The 27,710-nt window shown below is 40.4% G+C and overlaps 1 protein-coding gene across 5 annotated transcripts in view; it reads right to left on the bottom strand.

Moving 5' to 3' along the window:
• The window catches only part of LOC136339857 (roundabout homolog 2-like), a 163,030-nt gene that overhangs the window by 69,529 nt on the left and 65,791 nt on the right, over window positions 1–27,710 (bottom strand). The window contains exon 1 of one of the 5 annotated variants that reach the window (XM_066283408.1): window positions 8,427–8,738. The exons of 3 other annotated variants lie outside the window; for them this stretch is intronic. The gene's annotated coding sequence lies outside the window, so the exon portion shown is untranslated. Of the gene's footprint in view, window positions 1–8,426; window positions 8,739–27,710 lie in introns of those variants that run through there. One more of the 5 variants, XM_066283410.1, reaches the window with a different exon arrangement.

Raw genomic sequence — 27,710 nt, 5'->3', positions numbered from 1 at the left:
AAACATAATTAATGCGTGACTACATGCCTGCCAGGTTTATCCTTCGGTAAAGGTCCTCACTGGGCAATGCCAGTGGGAAAAGTGTAGGGAAATCACAGGATTTCACTCGCGAGGCACTGCGCCCGCTCGCCTTTGGTGCGCGTCGCCACGCCGTCTTACTCGTGCGATAATGTGATTTTCGGCACTAGTAACACAATGTACCGTCGCCTCGAGCGCCTCTGCTCTTGTTCGCTCTTCCTCTCGATTACGCGTCTGATTAAGCTGCTTTGGATACAGAAACTAACGAGATAATTCGTCACATCAGAATGTTCCAAGACATTTATGAAAGGTTTAAATTCAAAGTTTAAACTTGATATTTGACTATGAGAATCCTAAGAAATTTATACGGTGCGGAAATTATTTACTCGCGAAATTAAGTGTTGGCTAGAATCTGGAGCACCTATTCTTGCTATGTATGCATTGCACTCCTTTGTTATGAGCAAAAGTAGAACATTAGTTTAAATATAACTAGTGTAGAATGCGTTTTCAGACATGGAAACGCTTTCGAGTGATGCCTAATTCCCTACAAAAATGCACTTAAAAGATAAGAGGAATTTTGCGGCAAATGCGTCTCTTGGACGGATCTAAATCTTCTCGATTAGCGGCAATAAAATTAATGAAAAATATATTTATCTCGTTTTCCATTATCCACCCCAAAATAATTTCATTTCCTAAACTCCATTAGAGTTAAACGCAGTGTAAGTCCCTATCTAATACCGAATTATCCCAAAACAGAGAGCCCGATTCGTTTCGTAGCAATACGATTTTACCTAATCACGTTAATAACACAATTTGTTGGCGCGTACAAAAGAAAAAAGGGGTGTCCCTCGTCCCTTAAATAGGGGGTAAAAATACCCCGAAGGCCCTAATAAATAGCCCAGATGGCGCGTCCTGCTTATGACAGAATATATGACAGTCCTTTTGGACCATGGATTTTTAATGGCACCAAACACAATAGGCGAAGTTATTACGCTGATTATTATAAATGCCAATGGCATATACAGTGCGATGTGTCACTGGGTGGGATTTAGGGGGTAATGGTACATGAATGCAAGTGGGTGTATTTAGAGCTTTTGTCCTACAAGGGAGGCGTAATTGACTACACCTGAACCTGATTAGAGAAACTCAAAGAGGTGGATTGGGACAAGTCTCGTGGAGTGTCGTATCATACACCTTCCTCATTAGCTAAGAATGTAACGCATTATTCCGTGTGCTTGGACTTGTTTGCGACACAAGGGTTTCCTCTAATGTGCAGAAATTAGTGATGCCATCCCGGAAAATCATCATGGAATACAAATTATCAAACTACTTGCATTAAATGGGCCATCCTTATATGACTCTCCATAAAACCTGTCGCCTCTCACTCATGCATGACGAATTAAGTCTTCAACTAAATGACACCTCGACGCATAATAACGGCATACCCTGCGGACTACTTGTGATACCACACATAAACTTGCATGCCTCGTTAAACTCAATATAAATTTGAATAACATAAGTCATATTAAAGAACCAAATTACGGAATTAAGTCTGCGCGGCGTAAAACGACACATAAATCTGGAATTCATAAAAGCTTAATGGCGGTGCCCTCTCGGCGACAGGAATATCCAGCCACTTTGTATAAATCATAAAAATTCTGATGTAAACACATAAATTATGGTTAACCGCAACAAGACAGTATAACATAAATTCTGATGATAGTAAATTTCAGAAAGACAAGTGGTTGGGGTTCTTAAGGTCCGCACTTGATGGGGTGTTTTTAGCTGCCTTGCAGTCTTCCAGATTTATGTAGGTGTGAACATGTTGGGGAACACTTTAAATGTTTATTCTCAATTGTTTGGTGTTAGTAAAAGTGTTTTTTTAAACTTGCTGGGCTTTCGAAAGTCGCAGATGGCACATGAAATTAAGCATTCACAGGGCATGAGGAAGGGTTCATGAACGGAACCCTTCAATAAAGAGCAGACATTTGAAACAGTGAAAGAGACAGCAACCGCGTCTCAAGAGAATTTGAAACATAGACGTGCAAAACCTTCGTGTTTGAAATACAATATCTTTAGGTTCAGATATGTTTACGGTTTTCCTTCTACCATGCACCCCCTTCTCTTCTTCACTTTTTAATATTTTTTTTTAATTAAAAAGCAGCATTAAATAGGACGTAAAATGCTACTTTTTGACGTTTGTTTATTTTTTTAAACGTTGCTTGCGGCGTGGATACCACAAAATGGACGAGTTTTAAAAATTGAAACGTTATTAAAAAATTAATAAAAAGATAAATAAAATAACCAAAGACTGTTTGTGAGCACAAAATCAAAAGCGAACGAGTTTCCTATCAACAAAGAGGTTTTTTCATTGTTCGTGTACTATTTAACTGAGTGTGCATTGCATTTTTTAATCAAATTTATATCTCCTTTCCTCAAAAACTAATCGATACATTTTAAATTACAGTGCAACCATCGAATGGTAGTTTTGAGAGACTTTTAATTTGAGGTCACTTAACCCATATTTCGGTTTTTTTAAATCGGTCATTTTGCGCTACCGGTGATGAGAGCGACATTAAAAAACATACCTTGTTAAAAATTCAACAGGGGAGGAGAGCAATTTAAAGTCGCACGGTATATTCCGCAGACATTTTAATATTTAGTCTAAATTTTGCTAGCTTCGACACTTTTTCAAGGTATACACGGTCAGATTTGCTGAATAGTGCGGATGGATGGAAAACCTGGACAGAATCCATTTTTTTCCGCCAAAACTTTCGAAGGGTTTTCGTATTTCCTTCAATCCGTGCAAATATCCCGCAATTATCTGGAAAACTGCCGAGGACAGTACTCCCCCGAAAAGGGTGCTTGTGGGTCAGGTTGCATTTCAACAACCAGAGATTTCAGTGCGACTTACAATTTGGAATGTTCATCAAAACATGAATTAACATTTCACTGTTGCTCTGCACAAGGCCGGGATGTACCAAAAGAAATTTTAAATCAAATAGAGTTTGAAGGAAATTGAAGTAACGTACTGAAAACAGCGGAACACATGAAAATCCCATTAAAAATTCCTATTGCTCACCATTCACCAATCTGCCACTGTAATTCAGGGTCGTACGTAATTGATTTTGAAGTGGTAATTATTGCATTAGTGCCGAATTCATTGACAATTTCCACCTTCTATCCATAAATCTCAATTGGTAACCCACCCACCTTCAATTGCAGCAATTAGCATTCATCTAACCGCCAGTTCCCCTAAGTCTAAGAGCACTTGCGCCCTCATTATCTCAAAGCTACCAAACTTTTGCCAGTTCCAAGAAGTTGCATAAAACTGAGGCATTATGGGGCCCCCATGAATGGCACGGTATCCCTCTAAACAAACGAGACTAATTAATCTATTAAGCTGATCGAGCGATATTTCCCATCAATTTGGTAAACAATCCGCCCTGCGTCAGCAAAAAGTCCCATCGTCATGGTGTCAGTCATAATGAAGGGGAGAGAAAAGACAATTCAATTTCAGAAGATGCTGGTTAGAGGAGAATAATACTTAAATTGAATGTCTGGGATCATGTACCGTTAGTGTTGTGCGAAATGGGGTTGGGGACCCAATTATTGAAGTTCTGCGAAAGTTAAGCGGGAAATTAAGTTCTAGTTGAGGTAGAATTCGGACATCTCAATGGGAAATGCGTCTTCGGAAAGGTTTGTCAGTACTTCAATAATTCGATCATTATCATTACTTGTAGGGCTTAATTCGTAAGGTTTATTAACTGAATTCTGAAATTCTGATTCGAACAATCCGATATTACTAAAATTCCCAATATAGCTGTAGCCAAAATAATGCGCAATTTGGTCCAGTATACTAGCTCGGTGTACGTTTATTGGCATTATCATGCGGTTATGGTATGTATACACATAAATGTTTATTATTGACCAATAAACTGGTGGTTAACATGCAAGCAAAGCATAATAACAAAACATGTATGAAACAGCAACCGCTGATTATATGAAGCTTGGGCCACATATTTGAGTTCGTCAATGTTTTTCCTGGCTAAAACAGCAAATTCGTTCTGCGGAGGAAAATGTTCGATATACCAGTATGTACTTGTCGAACGATGATATTGCAGTCAAAATACAAATTACCGCCCTTTCACTTAAAATTGCAAATACTTTACAAGTTAGAAACATCTTTCAACTAGAACTTTCAGCCCTTGGAGAAAACAACCTTTTGGCCTCCCTTCTGCACATCATGCAGAATGCTTAATATTTATTAGTGGTAGCTTTATTTTCCGCACAAGGCTGAAAAAATCTCTGAAAAAGATTTCCACGGGCGCTCTTTGAATTTTAAGTGCGGAAAGGGTATTAAAAAGGGAAAAGCCTATAAATTTTTTAGTATTATCCTTCGAGGTACGAAAGGACTAGGTAGTTAGAGGGGGATTTAAACGGCGTATACAAGAAGATTGGCTATATTTTAAGACGTTAATTAAGTTTTAATTAGAAGAATCAGGGGAATTAAATCATTAAATTGCTAATCCAAATAATGCTATTGCATTTTTTCATCCGTCTAATATACATCTAACACATCCTTCTAACACACATAAGCGTATATTACTAGCTTATAGCCACGCAACTGGGAAATGAGTGCTTGAGCAAATCGCGAGCAAAATCAAAAGAGAAAATGAAACGCTTCTTTAATTTCGTTTTTACGCCTTTGAGAAAACATGATTCATGACGGGAAAATTATCTCTCCGATGGCACTCGATAACAAATAATTTTCACAACAAATTATCGTCGATCAGAGATATTCGACATCGAGTTGGGCGCTTGGGCCTCCACTGTTTTCGATTTTTATTAACTAAAATGAGGCGGCGGCTCCAGGTACCCCTATTGTATTGTTTGCTGTTGATGTGACTTGCACAGTGTACGAAGAGAGGATGAAAAATCGGCCCCTGTGGGTCCAAATGTACAATCCGTTCGGTTTCTATCGATCACCCTTAATGAGGAAAATACCAACAATTTTTTAGTAAGCGCAAATTCGATTCACTAACTAACGTCGAATATACATATTGGGTGTTGCGGGTTAAATGTTCAACTTTGAACTGCTCTTACCCCCCCCCCCTAGTGTTTATATATACATTACGTATTAATGAATGTGCACTGCGCACCCAACGTTAACAGGTTTTTGTTACGACTCCATCCATTTATTCGATGTGCCAAAAGGAACAATCTTCCAGGTACATTAAAACTTAACTTGAAGCAAAAAAGAAGTCCTTTGACACACCGACACACACCGTTAATTTGCATTAACGTATAGCCGGCAGCTGGCCCTTTTTTGCGGTTGTTTTTCCATTTACAATGGCGAATATTAAAATTTCACGCCGTATTAGGCCAAAACGCAGGAAGGCATGGATTCGGCACCCCCGGGGGATGAACACTTCAACCACCTTCAAAAACGCCGACTATATACTTGTCAGGGTGAACTGTATCATCACAGCTTGCATAGGCGTGCCAAAGGAAATGCGTATATCATGGGAAGAAGAGTCTTAATATCGCAAAAATTCTTCACTGATAATATTAAAAAAATAGATAACAACGGAGGAACTTGAACATTCGATGAATTTTCAATTTTCCTTCAGTGCTAAATGAGAAATATGAAGAATTTCTTCGATATAGTAATATGTACATTCTGCACATATTTGTGTTCGAACCGCCTCCTACTATTTCCAGAAAGAAGTCTTTGCTGCGCCCCTGGATTTCATAATATAAAGCGACATCAACACAGTTTGTCGAGTGCAGATGAAGCATTTAGAGCATCGGCCATTAAAAACAGGGGAGAATTCCAAAACATCCCTTGGAATTTAACAATTTAACACGTTTACAAGTGCCCCCCAGCTCGACCCTCGCGCACTTTTCCACCGCAGTCGACGAAGGAAAGTTGGGAATTGCAGGCCCAGGAGAACCGGAAATCGATTTTTGCGTCGGAAGTCAGGTGCTAATTGCTCCTGGTTTAATTTTTGATGAAAGCGCCATGTAGACTCATATAACTTTGTTGGAAATTGCACTGAAATTCAGTTTGAAAACCGAGGAAATGCAAGAATTGGGTGAGACAGGCTTCTAGCTTCGAAAGCACGAAGAACTTTCAGGTGCCATGGTGTCCTGGAGATTACTAAGTATGTCGTTTGAATTCATAATTCAAACGACTAAAGACATGAGCGAGCATGTTGAATAATAAGAAGCTGTTGCACGTTGAGCGCACTATGGGAACTAGCGAGATCGCAAATACTGTTTATATGCAAGAGGTGGAAGCTTTCTGGCTCTGAAATGTATTGGCGTAGATCTAGTTACTAATAGTTATAAAAAAAAAACTTTTTCAGTCTTTTGAGGGTGGAATTTTGATTATTTTTTTTTAGCCATTATGGAACCTCTCTACCGCTGCTTCATCAGCGTAACAAAAAATTTGACAGTTTATACGCAACACTTGAGAGTTACGGAATTCAAAAATCTTCGACATGGAAGTTCTACTTGGGGAGTTAGACAAACTTTCAAAATTTTCCCTGTAAGCTCTCGAACGCCTTTTCCATGTCTTCAAACGCGGCGTATGTCTACGGCAATGCGGCCTCTTGGCCCGGGTGATTTTTTAGATGCTTCCGTATCAACAGACACCATGCGGGTTCATGGTAGCTCTCGATGGCTTTTCAATTACCCAAATTTGCAACTCTGCTTGAAAATTTCGTCCTAAATCAAATAACAACAAGAGCGAGCTTATCGGGAAGTAGTTGTAAAATAAAGCAATTTCCAAACCCTTTGCAATATGTAAAGCAATAACAGTAAATACACCCTCGTCATGCAATAAACTAGCAAAGTGACACAAATTTATATAGTCGAAACAGTTAACCAGAGGCACAATCTAGCCGAAACTCGCAGTTCTATTTCCCTATGTAACAATTCCTCGGAGTCCTCTAGACAAGGCGAAATAAGGGGATTGATTTATTTATTAGTTACGCCTTGTAGTTGTTCCCGGAGCCAGGAAAACCTCTTCTTGAAAGATGTATCACAGGACAATACCGCTGGAATATAAGGCGAAATTGTCCTCGTGTAAGCAGGCTTTATATCCTTTGAAAGGCGTTTGCTTGGAATGACGCCACGAGGAGAAAATGGCGTGAAATAATGGCTATAGATGATTGTTTAGTCGGAAAATTGAGTTTCCTACAACGGCATAGGCAGATGTTTAAATCCAAACACATGTAATTTTCTTCTTAACACAGAAAATGTGTTTTTTTTTTTATAAATAGACTTGACGCCATAAATTATCAACCTCACACCTCTAAGAGACCCATAACTCATTTAGAAGTTATGGGAACCTAGACCTTAGACAAGCTCTATTGTATACAATAATTTAAACACGCGGTCCGCTATTCTTATCCTAAATTACTAATTATTCAAGTAAACTATCACGCGTCACATGGTTCACACCAAACAATTTTTCTAGCTTTTTTATAGTCAGAAAGTAAACAGAAAGTTTGTGACTCCCCAAATATTTAAAGTATTCCGATCGTGCGCTCACATGCAAGTATTTTTGATGCCAAACTAAATAAACTCACTGGATTTAAATGGGGACAGGGGTGACACAATTTGACCCTTTCAGGAATAGAATTATTGCTTCCATGTACCTGCAATTTTCCATGAATAGTTTTTTCTATCGAACCAGCAGAAATTTCGTTTTTGGGATTTTTTTTTTTACCTCTTTTGCCACGAACACAAATGTGTTCGTAGCAAAATCACCCTTGATGTGGCAGATGCCACATCAAGGGTGATCACTACAAAAAAAACTCGCAAACATAGAGCCTTGATTAAGCTGTTTGCTATTTACCACCAAGAATCTGGCTCACAAAAGATTAAGAGATGAATTTGTCCACGACATGCCTCTGATATTTCAAGCCCTGCTTGAGGTTTTTTTACGTGTGGAGTTTCTCAGTGTACTAATACCAGTGGCGCACTTCATCGACTCATCCAGCCTCTCCTTTTTATTGTAGCTTTTTCAAATATAGCTAGTTTTAGTATTGCAGGTCTTGGTCAGATGAGTTAGAAACTAATTTTTACAGCATAAATAGAGTTTTTCATTCTGTACCTTTTGAGCCTTTGTTTTTTGAAATCGAGTTACGAAAGCAAAAAGTACAGGGGTGTTTTCATCTGAAACGGATCACACTCTAAATTGTCACGTTTCCGAAATAACCAACTCAAACTCATACATTTATGCCACCATCTTTAATGAATCCGTACACCCTCTGGTTATCAATTTTGACCCGTTGGTCTAATGTGTGTAAGACATGCATATTAAAAAAAATCGGTCAAGTTTGATACGTTCTTTTACGTAATCTCCAACATAAACAAAGAAATTTAACAATACGCACCTCACATTTTTAGCAAGTTATGGGGTTCGTTTAATTGGTCTACCGCTTCCTAATTTCCGTTGAACACTGCCAGTTTCCCAAAACAATTTCGCGACATAATTCTAAGTGTCCCCAAATGACGATGTTCGCCAGGATCAACCATAAAGAAGACCTTTTGTCCCGATGTAAACACCCTCTTTAGCACTCAGAACACTTTAACTAACCATCACACAAGTCCGTGGAGTCTTGAAATCGACTATTTTTAATAAAATCTAACTTATAATAAAGATAATCCGAGCCCTATTTAAGTGAGGTTAAGTTCATTTGTGCCTGCAAAAACAACACGAGACGGGCAACTAAGTGTTAAAATAGAGATGACACTATTCCACTGGTCCACTTCCTTCGGGCTCTGGGCGAAGAGGGCGCTGTTAGCGGGGGAGCGATTCAAAAATGCGCGCGTAGGGGAATATTCTACAATATTTTTTTATTTTCTGTTTTAACGGCAAAACAAAACCCATTTAAGTAAAATATCGAATATTTAAAATATTTTATGTAAGTTGGTGTATAATAAAACATAAAATAGCTGAATAAATCGAATTCCACTATATTTGGTCATGCGATTATGAAATCTTCGTGTATAAACGGCTATGCTCCTGTTGGGTAATTTGTCAGCACAATTACTTTGGCAACCACAAGCCGTCTGGCTGCACGATATTAGATATTGAAATCCTTCCTTTCCTAAATACGCCAGATTATAATATACATAAACTCATAATTTCGAGAGGGAAGAAGAAGAAAAGGAATAGTTTCGGAAAGATAGAAAGAGGTAAACATTGAAACAGTAATATAAAATAATAGGTTCTTTCGCAACACCCAATCATTAAGCATGCGCAATCACAAAATTTGTGATTCCGAACTAAAAATTGACGCTAACAGAATTGCAATTGCGAAAAAAAGCTTTTATTTAGTGGATGCTTCTAAAAAAAGGCAATTGGCCGGCAGTTTGGTCAGTTCTTGTTTGTAGTAAAGTGTGGTTCTTTGCATTATCTTATTCGTTCAAGCAAGTTGGTCATGCTCTTAAATACAGATCGCAAATACTGTCTGTTTCCTAAATTCCACATTTTTCCACATCGGTAACGGAATATCCGCATCGTACGCAAAAGATGTTAAAAAGGCACTTCTCGAGCTCGAGATCAAAATTGCGAAGGCGACAATGACAAATGTCAATTGTTAGGTCAGCCAACGACCAATCAACGTCATTGCAAGGCAAAGATGGCATGATGTTAAAATGAAACTTCCGAGTTCCGGTATCCAGGCGAACGGCTCCAACTGTGAAACGTAGATGCCTATACAAAAACCACGATATGCGGAACAAGGATAACAATAGTTGTCAAAAGCGAACCCATTCGGTGATTTAATTTTCCGTCTCTATTGTCTCTGGTTTATGTTCGAGACTACGTACAAGAATATATCAACGACATACGTGTACGGTGTCAAATGATTCCAAAGTTTACTTGACCGAAATTTTATATACACGCACGGCATCTTTGTTTTTGTTATTTGAATATTACCTTCCCCTCGCATACTCTAGACACGTATGTGCTGCTTAATTCGTTAGACACGCAAATATTTAAACTACGAACTATACGTACGAAGTGATTTGCTTAACGTGAGACGTACTTGCGGACAAATAAAAAATTGTTGAAGAAACACGCTGATTAACCTACTTAAACGAAAGTTTCGATTATTTAACAATATTTACCAAGCTCATTGCACCAATAGTCTCTAATTTCAATTTTTGCATCCCTTAGGCGATCGTAACGGCAAAACCATCGCATCAAAACCGATTTCCAGTTTATTTGCATTTCCGGCCATCGAGAAAATCTCTGGATAAACAGCAATTCAATTTTTCATTGTTTGCTTAGATTAAACAGAGTTAAAAGGGTTTAATTTGCACATCGGGAGTTAAATTTCTGGACATAAATCTGTATCAAACATTAGGTAGATTCCTCTCAATGCCGAGTCCAGCAAATTGATGTTCTTTGAAACAATTGTGTTTGGCTGTTGTTCTTTGGCATTTTGGCCGGTGTTTTCCGGTATTCAGGCACACCACAGGCTCCACACCAAGCGGGAGATTTAACGATAATTAACCACCAAGAGCTAATGGATGACGTTTAATGCCGTAATGGCCGACGTTTTTAATGCGAACGCGATGAAAAACGATAGTCGGCGGTAAAAACAAGCGACTAAGGGCGCAGTTAGTCTTTTGTTCCTCGGAAAATGGCTAGCGGAAGCCTTGTAAGCCTGATTAAAATTGCGTCCCATAAGAGTAAATTAAAAGAAAAAAAATATTTTCGTTATCTACTCGATCAAAGGAAAAATTGGTGTACGACCTCAATGGCGGCATAATAAAAGCCCACGTCAATCAAGATGGGAAAGAAATAATTTTCTAGCAAATTAACTTTATGCTGCCACTAACACGAGTAACGGCCACATATCTCGTCTGGAAACATTCGGTTCGTCAAAGAAGGGTCCGAGATGTAGTAAAAGTCTCATCATTTTTCCAATAAAAAGACACAGGAAAAATAACCAAATTAAGCCCAATCAAGAAAGACACGTGAAATTTCCTGTCTCCTGCTAGCTGGAGGCGCCACTAATTAGATTTGGGAAACTCTATTTTAGTGGAGCGTAAGGAAGGAGTTTACGAGGGTAAATGGGATATTACCTGCTTCGAATTGGGCGCTGTTATGCGTTTCGTTTTGCTATATTCAAAACAGAGTGAAGACGTTGTATTTCTATCATTACAAGTTGAAATTTGACTCAGTGTGCTTGAACGTGCACGTTTCAGTGCGCAAAATTGCGCCCGAAAATTACACTTTCTCGTGCTAAGCGGAACAGTAATTACGCTCATAACAGCATAAGGATAAGACAATTTGTTGACAGGAGCCGAAGGCAAGTGGTACAATATCTTACGAGTGTATATATGATCATTCTTTGACTAGGGCGTCAAGTGCGGTTTACTCACTCGTGTGCCTATGTTATGCGTCCGCATTATCAATCTGCGATTTTCAGGTTGTATTATCAGGCTCCGTTGGTTTATTTTTCATGCAGTTCTAGGAAATACTTATTCAGCAAGTATAAAAAGTTATGCTTTACAGCTGGCTGATTTCAGCTCATCGAAAAACGTGAAGTTCGATTTGCAGTCGAGTGCGGGAAGGGGACACTTTCAATCGTGTTGGGCAGGTGCATTTGTCTTGCAAGAAGCTGTGGTTAACTTTGTCTGCAGTATGTGAAATTAGACATCAGCCAATATCGCCCAAGTGTGTTAAAATGCCTACCGCACAAATATCCCTTGAATTCTGAAGGTTTTAGACTTCGGAGGTTCACAACTAAATTAAAAATTAATTGATTCCTAATGCGAACTAAGCTAAGAAGTGTTGAAAATGACGTGGGAACAATAAAAAATAGCAAAAATTCCTGCATCGACCTGGCGGAATTTGCTTTGCCATCTTGTTAATATCTCGCTTTTCCGCAATAATGCACGAAACTTCAACTTTCCGCCCTTGAATGTTTGGAGGGAAGTGCGCTTTCCCGTACACGAATAGAAAAAGTACCAACTCCTGAACTGAATTAAATTGATTGACGCTTAGAAATTGAAAAAATTTTTCTCCCGAAAATTGTTTGAGACATAACCGAAAACAAAACCTTCTGGAAATTTTCCTTATATTTTCTGACGTGCTGAAATATTGGTGCAGATCAAAGAAGTTCGGTATTTCCAGTTGAAAGGAGAATATCACTCCCAAACCGTACTGAACCGAACGGATTATAATATTTATTGTGTCCCGAAGCGGAGAACACAATTACCTCTTAAAGTCGTGAGTGCCCAATTTGTTAGGGACCATACACTTGTAATACCTTAATCCAGAATAAACTGCCTAATATGCTATATGCCATCTAAACTACCTCCTTCCAGTGCGTACTCTTGAAACGCTCTTTTTCATTTTTGCTCGTTTCGTTCATTTTCCAAGGCAGTTTCCAAGATGCATTGAAACAGACGTAGAGTTCAGCATATAGAGATTATCTTACATTTTCCAGGCAGCACCTGAGAACAAAATTCGAGAAGGAACTTTTGATCATTTTCTCCGGTTGATGTGCAGTAAAAAGATGATGAAAATCGCGAAAGACCTCATCATAGGTCACACTTTCATTTTTCAGGTAACGAAGGGTGTTTCCAGGCGAGGGCGGAAAGTCTGCAAATGCAAGCTCGTTGAATGTAGTATAGTGCAATCATGCCCTATGGTCCATTAAATTTATTGGACGATAAGTCAGGACATAAATAGTCTGGCAGACCGGAGAAAAAGCAGAGACAAGGCCAGTAAATCCGTTTTGAAGGAACACCACGGGGAAAACGTTTGGTTTCCTTTGAGGAATTTGAAGTAATTCGCGAAAAATATAAAGTTTTACTGAGTTTGTAAATTTCCTCCAGAGTTACATGAAACAGGGATAGGAACCGGGAAACTGCAGTTTGAACTTTTCTGATAGTTTTTCATCTGGCAAGGTCACAATAATATTTTTAAAGGTATTAAAACTAACTTTCTTGATAAATTTAGGTATTACTTTAAATTCGATTGAGCTTTATAGCCTATTCCGTGCGGGAAAGGATAGTTTATCGCATCCATTTGTACGTGGAAATATGAAAAACGCGTTTTACAAGCGTGTGCGGAAAATGCTATTTTACTTGACTTGATTGCGCAATCACTTCACGGGTATTCCAGAAATGTGCGAAATGCATTTCGTATCATCGAATTAGCTCGATAGTTTCTTTTCTCAAATTCGCTTGACAGCTTCGGACTCCTGGACTCTTTTTGCATTTCGCATTTGAGCACCGTCCAACCGAGCTTTCCAATGCCTTTGAACGCGTCCTTAGGACATAAAATCGAAACCAAACGGTTTTTACAAACCAACCATGAGGTTCTCTCAAAGCCCAACTCCAATTGCCACTTAAATAATAATCGCACCTGTGCAGAAAACAAAACCCATTAGGCTTTAGTCCAAGTGCCATTTCGATCCGGAAAATCCGATGCTTAAACACTTTCCGTGGAATTTCCCGAAAGAGTTATGGTGGAGCCGTGGATTTTGTCGCGATAGAAATCAGATTAAGTCCGAAATGGATGAATCGCGTTTTGAGTTATGACGGCTACTGAAAAATTTTCCAGGATAACTTATGAAATGGGAATTTGAAGTTACATCGGGAAAGTGAGAAATTGTCGGCTGCTAAATGTTTTAGTGCCGTGAAAATTGTCTTTCCGCGTTTGGTGAAAGAAATGCGTAATGTGTTAAGGTTTGCTGTCAATTAACGACCCTCTGTAAGCCGTAAAATCTGGATAAAATGAACTGGCCCTCATAAAAACTGGGGATAATTAATTACCATGATTATTTCAGCGATTTTTCGTTCGTCTTTCTCAAACGAAACGTAAAAGCTATAAATGCTAATAATGACCATTATAAATTTATTCCAGCCGTTTAATATTTCACGGACGACTTAAAAAGTCTATCAATCTTCCTTCTCTGGTTATTCCCTTCTCCGTATTCCGCCTTAAATGTGCGGAATAAGGGCGCGCATTCATTAAAAGCGGAAACTGATGACGCTAATTTGTGTGTAATTAGATTTTCTGCTTATACGAGTAATATTCTTTGCAGTTTAAACTTGGGACTAATCATTTTATTTTCAGTTGTTAGAGCCAGGCTAATTTTGTAATGGAAACATGCACCTATCCTCATTCACGTGGTCTGAGTCTTCGACCAGTTCTGCGCCGCACCTTGCCCAATTTGCATTCTAGGGCTATTACGTCAGTTGTAAGGTACCAGAGCTTTCGAGGGCGTTCGGTGGTCATTCGTACATGTGCGTCCGAATTTGACGTGAACTTCCGTTAGAATGCGATACTCGGGGAACTCTCAGCTGGAAATCAAATTCGGAGGGCAAGAAGTTTCACGAAAGGAAAAATTTCGGTTAAACATTGTCAGAAATCTTCCTTGGAATGTCGACGTTAAAAGATATTTGAATTTTTCGGAACCGGTTTCGGAAAGTGCGACATTTCGCGACTAGTCGTGAAAAGTCGCATCGCCAATTTGAAACGCCGGAACAACGTGTCTTTATACCGCATGCGCGTCGACATCAAAATTACAAAAAGTCTTCTGCGAAAGGCGTTAAAAGTCTTTAGATATCTGCCGCGGCGAGGTACGAAAGAATTCTAACGAAATTAATTTTAAAAATCGGTTTCGTCCAGGTTTCATATGTCCGAATCAGGAGTAAACTTGATAAAAGTCGATAAAAATCTAGGAAACATCAGGTCGGTTTGAGTTATTTTAGTTGCCGAAAAGGAGAGGAAATTAATTCAGGTCAGGTGAGGCTTCAGGCATAAGGAAACTATTCCATCAGTTTAAGCTCCGGAATAGGAAAAACGTCTGGTAGTTTCGGGTTAGTTTTGGCCTATTTGGCGTTTAAATTTGAGCTTCAGAAGCAGGAGGAATACATTCTGGTCAGGTTACTGCCCCTGCGGGAAAAGTAAAATTAGCTTGCTGAGTTAGAGGAAAAGAGGACTGAATCCAAGCCAGTCCTCAGAAAAAAGGCATTTCTCTTGGCAGCAGATTTTCTCATTTTTTTTCGGAGATTTTTTGAAAATTTTAAAAGAAACATCCGCCTGAAAACGTTGGAACATATTTGCGGTTTTTTTAGGGTCAGGGGGGACAATGAAATTATACCAATTTACTAGCCGGAAACGGAAATTTTCCGCCTTACGTTGGCTTCTTTGTTCATATCGTCACCGCAGTAAATCTACAATTTTTTCGCCTCGTGGAACAAATGGCCCTAAGTTTGGGCCACTTTAACCAGGAAAAACTGTCAGATTAATTCAGATTATCCAGATTTACGTAGAGAGACCAACGAATTAGGGTAAATTTAGGTTAAGCGTATACAAATTATGAATTTTATGCACGACCTTTGTGCAACGCTGGAAGGAAACTGCCAAAATAAAATACACAAGGGGTAAGTGTAGAAGTCAATTTCGTTACCGAACTAATGTTAAACAAATCTACAAAACCGTTTGAAAAATTGCCGTGTGGCTGATCTAAAATCCAGCGTCTTGCTGTCCTGCTGTCCTGCAAGACAAAAACCCCGACGCCGACGAAATTAAATAAGAAGAAGACAGATATGAATGTGGCGTCAATCTGTCACCCCAATTCTTATTCGGTAACCTTGTTACAGACGCAATTTTCCACCCTTAAGACGTCTGTCTTTGTTTGCTCCCCGGGACGGAATGTAATTTATTTGTTTGCTTGTATAATTAAGGCATATTTATTTTGATTAAATCTATGTGTGTCTCGTGTAGGCATGTTTGATCATCCCAAGCAAAACGGCTTAGCAAGCACGTAATAAAAGATGATGATGGCTCCTCGTGTCTTAATCACTGGCACTTGCCCTAGACGTTTATGTCGTTGATCTTTCACATGCAAGGGAATGTTAAAACGTCGACCGTCCACGTGATTTCTTTACACCTTTTTACCATCATCAACGCGAAATCGACGAAAGGGGCAAATATTCGAATTTGGTTAGGGCCACTGAACGGTCATTTAACCATAACGGAGTGAGTAGCTGTGATGGGGATTCGGAGAAGAGATGGTCGCGGGGATCCCCCACGAGCGACCCTGCAGCTCCAATATGGCAATTTGTGTAGACGAAGAAAGCGTAACAGATGTCATCGCGGATGCCCCGAGGTGACAGTTCCAGTGGAATTTGTTGGGAGAGTTCGGGGACTCCCAAAATGTCGGGCTGCCACGAGGGTCAATTATCGCAGCCTATTCCTGTCACCCGTGATGGATAGGGAGGTATTGGACGTGGTGGGAAATAAATTGAAAGATAAAAGATCGTGGGGTTTCGATGAGGTTTGGAGTTTTGTCATGGGACGCGTCTGTGTCACGTCTTGGCCTGCGTGTATACAGGGTGTCTCCGAACTATCGAGTCACAAATCAGGAGGGGGTTTTGTACATCAAAAGCCGCCAAAACTGTAAGATAGATAACTTCGGAAAACTCAGCCCACCTTGAGGAAATTTATTTTTTTTATTTTTGAGAGCCTTGTCGTGTTTCGTTTAAAATGTTTTTCAATAACTGACACCTCCCTCACTCTTTTAACAGTAAGGTAACTTCGAGGAAGGTACTTGGCTGTAGATGTTTGTCGTTTCAAGTGTGAGATGACGTAAGATGGGGAAATCTTTTGGAACGATGGACGGTTGAAATTTTGACAAAAAAGAAAGAAATAAAAAAGTTTTACATTCAGACCTCTGAAAAGTCAGCAAAGTGCAAATAAGATTAACTCACAATGGCTGTTTAAAATAGGAAATTTAAGTGGCTTTCCAACGGTAGCAATGGCATTTTTGGTAGCGGCAATGCGAGAGAACATACGAGGGCATTTAAATTACAAAAAACAAGTCCTCAAAAAAAAACAATGTATTTCCTCAAAGTGTGCTGAGTTTTCCGAAATTTTTCACCTTCGGTAATCTTTGATGTCCAAAACCACCTTATGGAGTTCGGCTAGGTAGGTCCGGGGCACTTTGCATAGGTAGGTCTTTTAGGGAGGGTCAATCTCCTGAACTGTTCCAAGTCACCAAGGCAGTTCCCGTACTTAAGAAGGGAGTCCACTATCAATCTTTATTGATAAATTATAGACGAGTACATCCATAAAGTGTCGCCCCGTCAGACTGAGTCCAGACAGGACCGACTATGTCTGCCACACTCCAATTATACAAGAGAATTACTTCTTCTTTGAACGGGGGCGACACTCGGGCTGCGATTTTTCTGATCTCAATGGGGCGTTTGATTGCGTCAATATGGAGCTCTTACTTAGGGAAATGCGCAGCGCCACGGAGGGAGCCCGCCGAGGCGCTACATATAGCGTGTTGTTTACTATGCATATATGGAAGTTGCTACTACTTTTCCGCATAACCGGCAACGCCGCCTCGCCGGAGATGTTTTATGTTAAAAAAGTTTGGTCGATAGAGATCTTGCGCCCCGTTCTCCATAAAGGTCTAATCTACCATCGACAGGGAAACATCGTGTATATGTCGTTATGGAAATTCGGTATGTTATTATCATTATTAAAACTCGTGTATACATGTTGAGGCATCGGTTTCCAGTAGCGTAGATTACATTACTACACCTGGATAGAAAATTTGATAACCGTGTAATTACCTTCTACTAGCCTGTACATTTCGCATAAAAGGAACAAAGAGGCTCTATGTCGTAATGCTAAATTGCATTTCTCTGCTGTTTGACGTTTGAAATTGATCCCACAGTTAAGTGGCACTTGTCCATTAAGTTGAGGCACTTCCCGCATTAATGGAAGGTTTAGGGAATTCATTGCCGCAATAACGCGATTCTCTTTGAATTTATTTTTAAGAGCACAAATGGAGGAATTTTTGGCAAATTTCCTATTGAGACGAAAGATTCTATTTTAGATGGCATTAAAGAGCCGAAACAAATGCCCCGCTTAATTTGACAAATGGCCCTTTTAAAAGCTGCAGACAAAACGTCGACAAAACGGGAAAAATAGACACGTGTAGTTGCTGAATCCAAAAAGGAAATTCAAGATTTAGGGGCTCGCTTCGATGTTTTAGATACGTAAGGCGTGGATTACCGACCAACTGCCGTCTGGGGAGTGATTTTATTCACAACACCACATGCGAGCTGATCTATCTTGTCTGTCGTACTCCCTTTTGTGTACTCCTACTGGCTGAAGTAATGTTTTTATCTAAATTATGTTGTTTTCGCCCGTTAAACAAGAGAGCTAAAGAGATATAAAAGATTTGCTTTTATTGCCGGGGCTTACGTAAATAGAGCACACTGTAGGTTCTGTTTCGATAACGATGTTTAATAGTTTGATTCGCGAATAATTCAAAAAACGATTTTGGGAAATTTCTGGCTTTGCGCAGACGGACCACATACGGTAGAAAAGATGACTGCTCCACAAAAGCTGGGTATGCGGTCAAATCTTGATAAATAACAAATAGCACAGTAATAAATGTAGCTTTTAGGCGGCAACAGACAATGTGGATAAAGAAAATTAAATTTATTATTATTTCGCATTTTCCTTTAAATCCAATCAGCACATCGATATCGGACTCCATTCCACTTGGGGCGGTAATTGTACTTCACTCGGCTGTACAAAAGTCTTACAACACTTTCATAACGATTCGGAGGAACTTAAGTTCAGGGGAACAGAACAGGGCTGCTGGTGTCCTGTGGGCTGGACCAAAACGGCCGGATGTCGCCCAAGTGTTCCACGTTTCTCATAGCGCGATGTCCAGACCGCTAACAAAGTTCCAACAAACTCGACAGGCCGCCGAAGGAACCGCCGCCGCGCAAGACCGACTTATTACGGTTCCTGCGCGAAGAACCTGCGCTTTGTCGACATTTAGACGCCAGGCCGGTGGTCCAAGTTTTTACTAAAACTATTCGAAGGAGACTTAAGGCAGTAAACACAGTCTCGAGACGCCTTTCGACAAAAGTTCCTCTTACCCAAGAAAATAAACTTCCAGGACAAGAGTGGGCAAGAGAGCACATCAATTGGGGTGAGGACTGACGTTCTATATTTTTCACGGACGAGTCCAAATTTGGCAGTTACTCTTATAGTCGGCGCGTCCGCGTCTGGACAAATCCTGGAGTACGCAGAAACTTAAGAACTCTACAAGAGGTTCATTCTTTTAAAGGGGCACGACAACTGTCTGGGGTGGAATTTGCTGTGATGGGAAAGTGAGTTGTGCGTATGTGAAAGAAACGCGACTGCACAGATCTACGAAGAGGCCATCATCAACGACATTCTGTCGGATTTGCCGGCTGCTCTAGGAGGACAATTGCGATTTTTCGACGATAGTGCCTAAACCCATCGTGCGGGAATCGTTATAGGTTCGATTGAATACGCATGTATCGAACGTGTACCGTTTCCGTCAGAACCACCTGATTTTAACTCCATTGAATATGTTGCAAAGAAATGTTTGAGAACATCCACCGCGTCATCCACCAATGCCACAGCTTCGAGAACTTCTTCCACCGTTTTGGGAAAATTTGCCACGAGGCTCGCTAATCGGGCTCACTGAAAGCATACCAGGACCAAAATGTGAAGCGTTGGTACAACGTGGGGGCCATACGATATACGCAATTGTCGAGATGTAATTTTTATGCTATTTTCGATTTCGGAAAAATTCTTTATTATTATTACTTCTTCGGTTTTCTTAAGTAAATTAGAAAATATTACCGAAAGTATACTTTTGGTTATTTTTTGAAAAAGATCACAAAAAAATTACTTCTGCTGCCAGCTCCAAGCGAGGTGCCGAAATTCCTAACTTTTGTGAAGCAGCTCAGTTTAACAGCATAAATGTTATGTAATTTTGCTGAAACCTCCGTAACGCATCGTTAATCTGTGACATATTTTCCCCGCGCTAATGGTGGTCGGTTGGTATAGGAATGTAGTCCATATTATGGTCCTTTAGCGTTTATTTAAACATTTAGTCTGCGAGTTAACCGTGGTCCTGCACTAACTTCTCCATTACGCTCATGGTCATATACATTCCTAAAAATTCGAAATCGTCGACGTTCACTAGGACGGCTTCAACTCTCCCCCCTCCTTCCGTGTTTCCTTTCCACCAATTCCTCCCTTAATTTTCAGGACAATATTTGTTTCGTCTAACAGTCGTTCAAGTACTTTGACACCCACATTAAAAACTCCGAATACGCCTTTTTACTACTCGGTCCCGCTATAAATTTTATCGAGGGAGTTTTTGCGCGTTTCACGGCCCAGCTAACTTTTGTTCAGCCCATCGCACCTCTCGTCGGCTTTTCACAACTCCTCGAACGCGCATTTCTTGTTATTAATTAAATTTTAAATTATTATTAAGTCGCACGTGCCACGTTGTCTAGGCGTTTGTAGCGAAAGCAATCAGCCGAGCTTGTGAATCTTCCGGTCGTGCAATCGACGCGAAAACTCCTAAAAAAGCTCCCAGTGATGACTAATTTGTGGTTCCCTTGTCAAACTGTGAGACACGCATAGCCGAAAATGTTTGTTACTTTATGCTATGTACCTCGAGAGTGTCTTATCAAAACACTGGGATTTACCACCCTACATCAGTTAATTCGGAACATAAACTTGTCTTCAACGGTTTTAGGGATAAATCTGGAAGTTTGCTGGCGCCGAATTGGTATCATTTTACGACATGTCTTTTGCCGTTTCGAGGGGTCATGCGGGAGCGGCAACGAGATTAGTTCTGGACCCACACAACCAAAATACACTTTTACAGTTCTCGATTTAGTTTCCGATCTCCCATTAAGTTCCACGCACTGAGAACTCTCACTGTAATTAATTTCGCCGAAAACAAACCGAAAGTTTCGGGCTACAAAACAAACTTAATGCAAAGTTTGCCACCAATTAAGCACTCCAAAAACGCCTTTAAGCCTCGCCGAAATTTAAATTCATCTCCCAGGATCGAATGGTAATACTATCGAGACACTCCAGGGAACATGTTCCCGTGGGATTCGGTTGAATCCAAAGAAACAATTGAATCGAAATGAAGTTTTCCCGCCGATCCAGCAGATCGGGATTTGAGCTTTGCAGGACCGTTTTGCAAACGAGAAGTTCCGGCGAAATATGCAGTCTGAATGTCAATTGGGTGCATCCCGGGGTCCAATCAACGAGTTGATAGATCATTTAAATATGTAAAACGGGTTGTTCGATCGAGTTGGTTTGGAAATGATTTCAAGGTTTGTTACCTGGTTGCTGCGTTTTCTAATGATGAGGAAATTAATACGGAAAATGCTTCTACATCCATGCAGGCGTTGGCTGATTAACTCGGAGAAGCAGACGCGGAGAGACACATTTGAACAGGTAAGTGAGTGAGACGTGCTCCGTTAAGCTCATTGGCAATCGTGCTTTATTATATAGGGTGATTCGTCGAAAGTTTTGACTGCCGGGACAAGTTGTCGTTGCGAAGGACGGGGGGACGCAAATAGGCCCGAGATAGTCACGTAACTAGGAGGACGTATCATATTGGAACAGGATCCAAAATAGTAAGGTGCATGTTATTTTTTCACATAATCTCCTGACTTAAGAACAAATAATTCCCATCGTATTGCCTATTTCCAAATGTCGTCGTCGTAGGACGAAGCGGGGCCGCGAAGTGCGCACGAAGCACTCAACGGTTGCACCGTTGTCGGATCTTTCACCTTCCATTGCCTCTAATCAACGAGTCAAACATGTGATGATCACATGGGTATAAATCCGGTTTGTAGGGAGGGTGTCGTAATGTCGGCCAGTGAATTTCTCCCAAAATCCTTTCTTGTCAGGTTAGTTCAGGTTAGTTCAGGTTAGTTCGTCGGCGGTTGGGCATTGTCCTGAAGCAGAATCAGGTTTCTGATCGAAAGTTCTCTCCTCTTAACTGGCGATATGTAAGTCTGGCTTCAGCCAGTAGCTGCCAGTGGTAGGCCGCGTCAACTGTGCGAAGTTCGTGGAGATAGTCAATGTGAAAACGCCCTTTGAAATCCCAAAAGGACCAGTGGCCAGACTGAGGCTCGTTCCCGACTGTTTCTGGTCTTTCCAGAAATTTCTGATGGCAGTCGTACACTTGGGGTTTCTTCGCACGAGTCTCTCCGAACTGTTCTTCAAGCTTTTGAAGGATTTCCGCTGGTTTTACACGTCAGAAACTTTATAAAAATGCGTTGCGCAACCACTTAGTGCTCACTGATGGTGATGCCCACCAGAAACCAAGCAGAGTGGGCGTGGTCTGGCGATATCACTACCTATTGCCTCTGGACACACGAGAGAAATTCCGATTCACATTCGATTCGTCCTCATGACATTTATTTTCCTGATGATGTAAATTGACTCGCACTCTACTGGCGATGATTTGGATCTGCTGGCAGGAATTTTTTAATTTGCCCCTCATCCAAGGAAAACTGTAGTTTTCCTCGCCCTCCCGATAACCTCAAATATCAAAATTCTCACACGAACTTGGCAAATCCGCAGCACTTCCCCGACCCCCTTGGCATTATATGTTTATTACAAAATTCCTATGCAAAAGGTGGCTCTCCTCTATATTTTACGGCCGCCCAAACCCCAGATTTATTTCCATTTCTATGGTTTTTTCCACCCCATGCTCCCAGATTTCCACCGTCGACGTGATCTTATTACCCTCGTTTTCCCCTTGCCACCCCGGTGTGTATCGGAATTTCATGCCCCCTGCCTGCGTAGCACGACCCCCTTCATTTATTATTTACCTCCCCTTCGATGCTCCTTTGAGGGAAGGGACGTTTTTCTTGGTCACACCGCCGTGAGTGATATACTGATTCGATTTGCCCCTAGTTTTCCTAGGTTGCCGAACATAGGGAATAGTTTATGTGGTTGATTGGTGCTTGCTGACAATTTTCGATTATAGACTTAAACTGAGAAAAAAAGGATCATAAAATTGATCTAACGTACCTTTTCCCACTGTTGGTGGAAGAAAACTCGGCTCTCGCACATAAAACTAGAAAATACCCCGAAAGCCATACGTCCTAAGCGTTGCGACTCCTCAATAGCAAGAAAGACATAAAAGTTCTTTATTTCATTCATTCGACTGTTGGGGTTAGATTTACGGTTTTTTTTCCAAGGGATATAGCAGTTTCTTTCAATTTCTGAGTTTATACGGAAACTGTGTCTCTGACGTGGCTTAAGTGCAGAACAGGCCAATTATCGGGCAGATCGGAATTGTATTCTACAGGGTGCAGAAGAACGATCCAGCAGAAATAAAAAGTGTGAACTACGATAAAATACCGATTTTCCAGGTTTTTTGGAACATCTAGATAAGCCCGATGGCTCCGCGCTGCTTTTTCATTTGCCTGATGAACTGCCGGGAATACTGAATTCCATATTTACCTGGAACAAAAAAAATTAAATTGAAGCAGTGCGAGAAGAGGAAAAAATCCGGGTTATTCAAATAAAACCGAATTAAGTAAACCACCATTGTTGTTTTAGGACCTTCGGAGATCTTGATATTAAATGAAAATATACTCAAAACCACCCCCGGAGATTTTTGGTATTATTATGAAACCCATGCGCGTTTTTATTATTTATTGTTGTTTCGTTAGGATGTGCTGTAATATCAAGTTTTCCCACTTCAATGCACATCGGGGCACACCCAGTCCGGCCGAAATAGTGATCACGGCCTCGCCTGTGATCGGCTGTTTATTTAATGATATGGCCTTATAAATCATATTATGGATTAATCCCCTTTTAAGCTATAATTCAATGTGGCATTAAGAGATAGGCTATTCCCTGATTTATCGGCCATCACGGATGAAATCGTCAGTCAGAACGGGTGTTACGCAAATACTGAATCAGATTTAACGTTTTAGCCTCGTGTTTGTCTTTCCGATTGGAGTTGTAAATTTTCATTTACTTTTTAGATTTGTATGTTTTTTTTGTTTTTTTTTTTTTTAATTTGAGTGATCGATTATCCGAATCGTATTATCCTCTACAGGTCGGTCGGAAATGGAAAGGCTGAAAATGCGATAGGAACATTTGTGTTACTACAATGGTGTCGTCGATCGAAGCGGTGCTACTGGAAGGGCACACACGCCACCAACGTCAGTACCCAAAAAAAGGGTCCTCGGCGTGCATGCGTTTGTACCGATTCGTTCGGAAGACCCAACTGTGGTGCCACGAATATTTTCATTGCATTTATAAGTGTGTCTTCGGTGTGCAGCCGGGCTTGTGGGGCCGATTCCAAAAATAATAGAAAATTCAATTTCCCTTTAGATGGCAAGAACCGCCAATTCTCGAGCAACTTTCCTGGAAACTCCGTCGCAATAAAACGGCCTGAAACATATGGAGGAAAATTCCGCAATAACCTGCAAATTTGTGGGGATCCTCAAAAACAATTTTCGAAATTGTTTTTGACTACGCTGTGATAAAAACTCCCAAACACCAGTGAAAATATCTCAAAATGCCCCAAAAACCGCGTTTGCGGAAATTGTCGTGGGCACATGGGTGAGTCCGGAAGGGGGTGATTTTTCACAGTTATTAAAAAATCGTCTCGATTTTTCTTAGTGTTTGCAATCCAGACTTCATCGAAAAATATTTCCTTGTTTCGTTTTTGCGCCGTTTTCTCGCAGTACCCATTTGCCACTAAATGCCCAAAAAGTGTATTTATTTAGTAATGGAAAAATATTCAGAACCAAACGGGCTTTAGGCGAGGTATTACAAAATCTGTCAACACTTCCATTAAAAGGAACTTTCGTGCTGTATTTCCTTCGGAAAATACGACTATTTAGGGACTATTGTATCCGCTCCCCCTTAGTTCCCGCTTCCAGATATATACGGTCATTGGAGGCAAAGAAAACTTTTTCTGAAAATCGTTTTTCTTAACAGGAAAGCGCCTTGCAGTTAGCCTGTTATCAGGCAGTTTAGGATAATAAACTTCTTAGATTTTCGTTGGAGTTTAAATTGAAAATCTGGGGATACAAGGAGAGGAAGAATGGTTGAGAATAAGAGGCGTAAAACCACTAGAAGAAAAGCTGTAATCCATCTATGATGGCGGTGGAAAAGTGTGCTCAAATTAAATGAAAATTGTGGATAATTGAAGTAAAACCGGTTTAAATAGGAACAAAAAGCTAATTAAATTCCCATAATAAGATCGCATTCGATGAATTGGGAATTGAAAATAAACAGAATTGAAATCATTACATTGTGCGATTATGGAAGGAAACAAATGGCACGGGTTTCCGGGGAATTACGATCGAAAAAACATTAAAAATAAACATGCCCGTCAGCAGTTCGTCGATAGTCGATTCAGACCTTCGCTAATATTTTTGCTTTTATTGCGTTTTTATACTTTTAATAAATTTTCCAGTTCAAAAATAGGTGAATATTTGAAATAAAATGCATCTCGTCATGTCAAAATCAATTTATCAAGTTCATAGGCTAAAATTTAACTCAATTACTTGGAAAAAAAAAAAAAAACAATGAATCGATATCCGTGGCTTTGCTAATACCAAATTGAATCGAACTCGTTTAAGTGAAAGCGCCCCCCAGCAGGTTGTATTTTCCTCTTTTTTTTCCTCTCTTTGCAGTGATTTATTTTAAATCGGGAATAAATAAATAAAAATTGAAAAAGTTTCGGTGGAACGCTTCCTGATGCTTGTAAACACGTTGCTTTTTGAGCGGCGGGCCTGCATTTCGTGGCCACCCTCAAATTGAAAGCTTTTGTTGTTAAAAACACCAAAAGTTTTTTAATCAAGAGGAAACTACGATATAAACTCGACGAGGGAAAGTTTTAGTTTAATTTTCTGTACAAGAGGTTTTGGTTGCGGGAGCAACTTTTATTTTGAGGTGAGTTCTGTTTGACGAATTGATTAAGCATCTGCCAGGGGATGTTTGTTTTCCGACATGTATTCGTTGCGGTTGCAACGCCTGATTTTGCTGAATATCGGAAGAATGGAGAAATTGAACAAAATAGAATGAAACTTTATGCATTTATTCAAAATTTAAAATTTCCGAGGGATCGAAAGCGAATCTACGTACATCTGACACAGTTCACATTTTGATCGATACTTCGAGAATTTGAGGACCAGCTGGGCTGCAAAAATGCATACGAGTATTCATAACGAATAAAATCCACATTCGCCCGGGTGCAGGGTCGGTCTTAAGAAATGTGGTACCGTGGGCGAAAATTTTTGATCCCCCCCCTCCACACCGAGAAAAACCGTGGGCCGTCGCCCCACCTCGCTCTCGTGCGGGCGGTATTGCGTAGATGAAATTATTTCCGGAACTAACATTCTCGATATTTCATTTTTCCCCATGCCCGATTCTCGACCTTTCTAATACCTGCGAAGTTGTCGCTCGCATGGCACGCCACTGGCAACAACTTACCATCTTTTAATGGCGACAAACTTGACTTTTTCTGTGTAATTGCCAAATTAAATGTCCCGAAGAGACCATATAAAGTCCACATTAAGCAGGTGATTTAAGCGAAAAACAACACATTAAATTAAATGAAATTTCCAAAGGAGGAAATTAACAGAATTGAAAATGTACCTCCTTGGAAAACGTAATAAAAGCTCGCTAAATGGTCTTCAATGGACAATTATTGACTATTACTAAAGTCTGAGTATTAGAGCCTGCGAAAAGTGCAGTATAAATTCTCCTTCGAGGCAGCTCTTGGATGCCTTCATCAAAGCTCTATCAAAGAGCGAAAGAACGTCGAATTAATAGACTTGAAAAAATAGAACTTTGGAAGGCTTCATCAAATGCTCCGAAGCGGCGTTCGATGAACAATTATGGCTCTAAAAGAAGAGCTTTGGAAAGGAAAATTGTTATTTTTGTACCAAGTAAAGGGGCATCCGGAGAATGGAAGAATTCGATACCAGGTTGCCTTGATCCCCTTTCCAAGCCCAGTTTAGCCTAGAAGGGAATGTATTCTGATCATAAAATTGTACGCTTCGCCCCCCTACAACGCGCCCCCTGCAACGCAGCCCAAAACTAAGACGTCAACCTGCGCCGATGAAGCCAGTAAAAATGGCGAGATTGACCACTGGTCATTGTACATAAGCATTTATTCCACCACTGTAAGGGCTCTTGGACGGACTTTGCTGCGCCTCTCGGTCGCCCTGTAAAAATCTTCGCATTTAAAAACTTTTGACTTTAACCTAATCTGTCCAGACGAACTACTTGGAGTTCATCCACACGGACGATTTTATTGGTCTCGGCCATACTGGGCGTTGGGATAGAATAGGAATAATATCAAATATACGGAATTGCCCAGGTGGCGCTCTGCCCATTGACATTGGGGCATCGATACCTTTATTTGACGCCCTTCCTCACTGACGGGTCTGTCTCGCTGGACGAAGTCGTCAATACTGGCGACCGAGTGGGACTACTCGGTGGCGCAACGAAATCTGTGGGTGATCCGATTGTGACGTGGCAATTTTTTACTGAATATTTTTTTAATATTAAGACTAATGACACGTCTATCATTAGGAACAATGTTGATTTCCTGAATCATCGAATTTTCGGATCGCATCGCTGAACGCAGTGTTCTGGATTAACGTCGCCGCTGCCTTTCCCAAATTCCGTCGTTTACAAACATTCTGCCAGTTGCAAACAAAAAACAACAAAGCGGCATTGTTAATCCATAATTAGAAAGTGTTTTTAGGTCTCTTTAATCCCGAAATTCGAGGTCGGTTCCCATATCCTGTAGGATTTCCACTGGTGATTCGTTAATTATGTA

The sequence above is a fragment of the Euwallacea fornicatus genome, chromosome 7 (assembly GCF_040115645.1).
Source record: "Euwallacea fornicatus isolate EFF26 chromosome 7, ASM4011564v1, whole genome shotgun sequence".
In the NCBI taxonomy this organism is placed as follows: Eukaryota; Metazoa; Arthropoda; class Insecta; order Coleoptera; family Curculionidae; genus Euwallacea; species Euwallacea fornicatus.
This window is presented reverse-complemented; position numbering and strand designations above follow the sequence as displayed.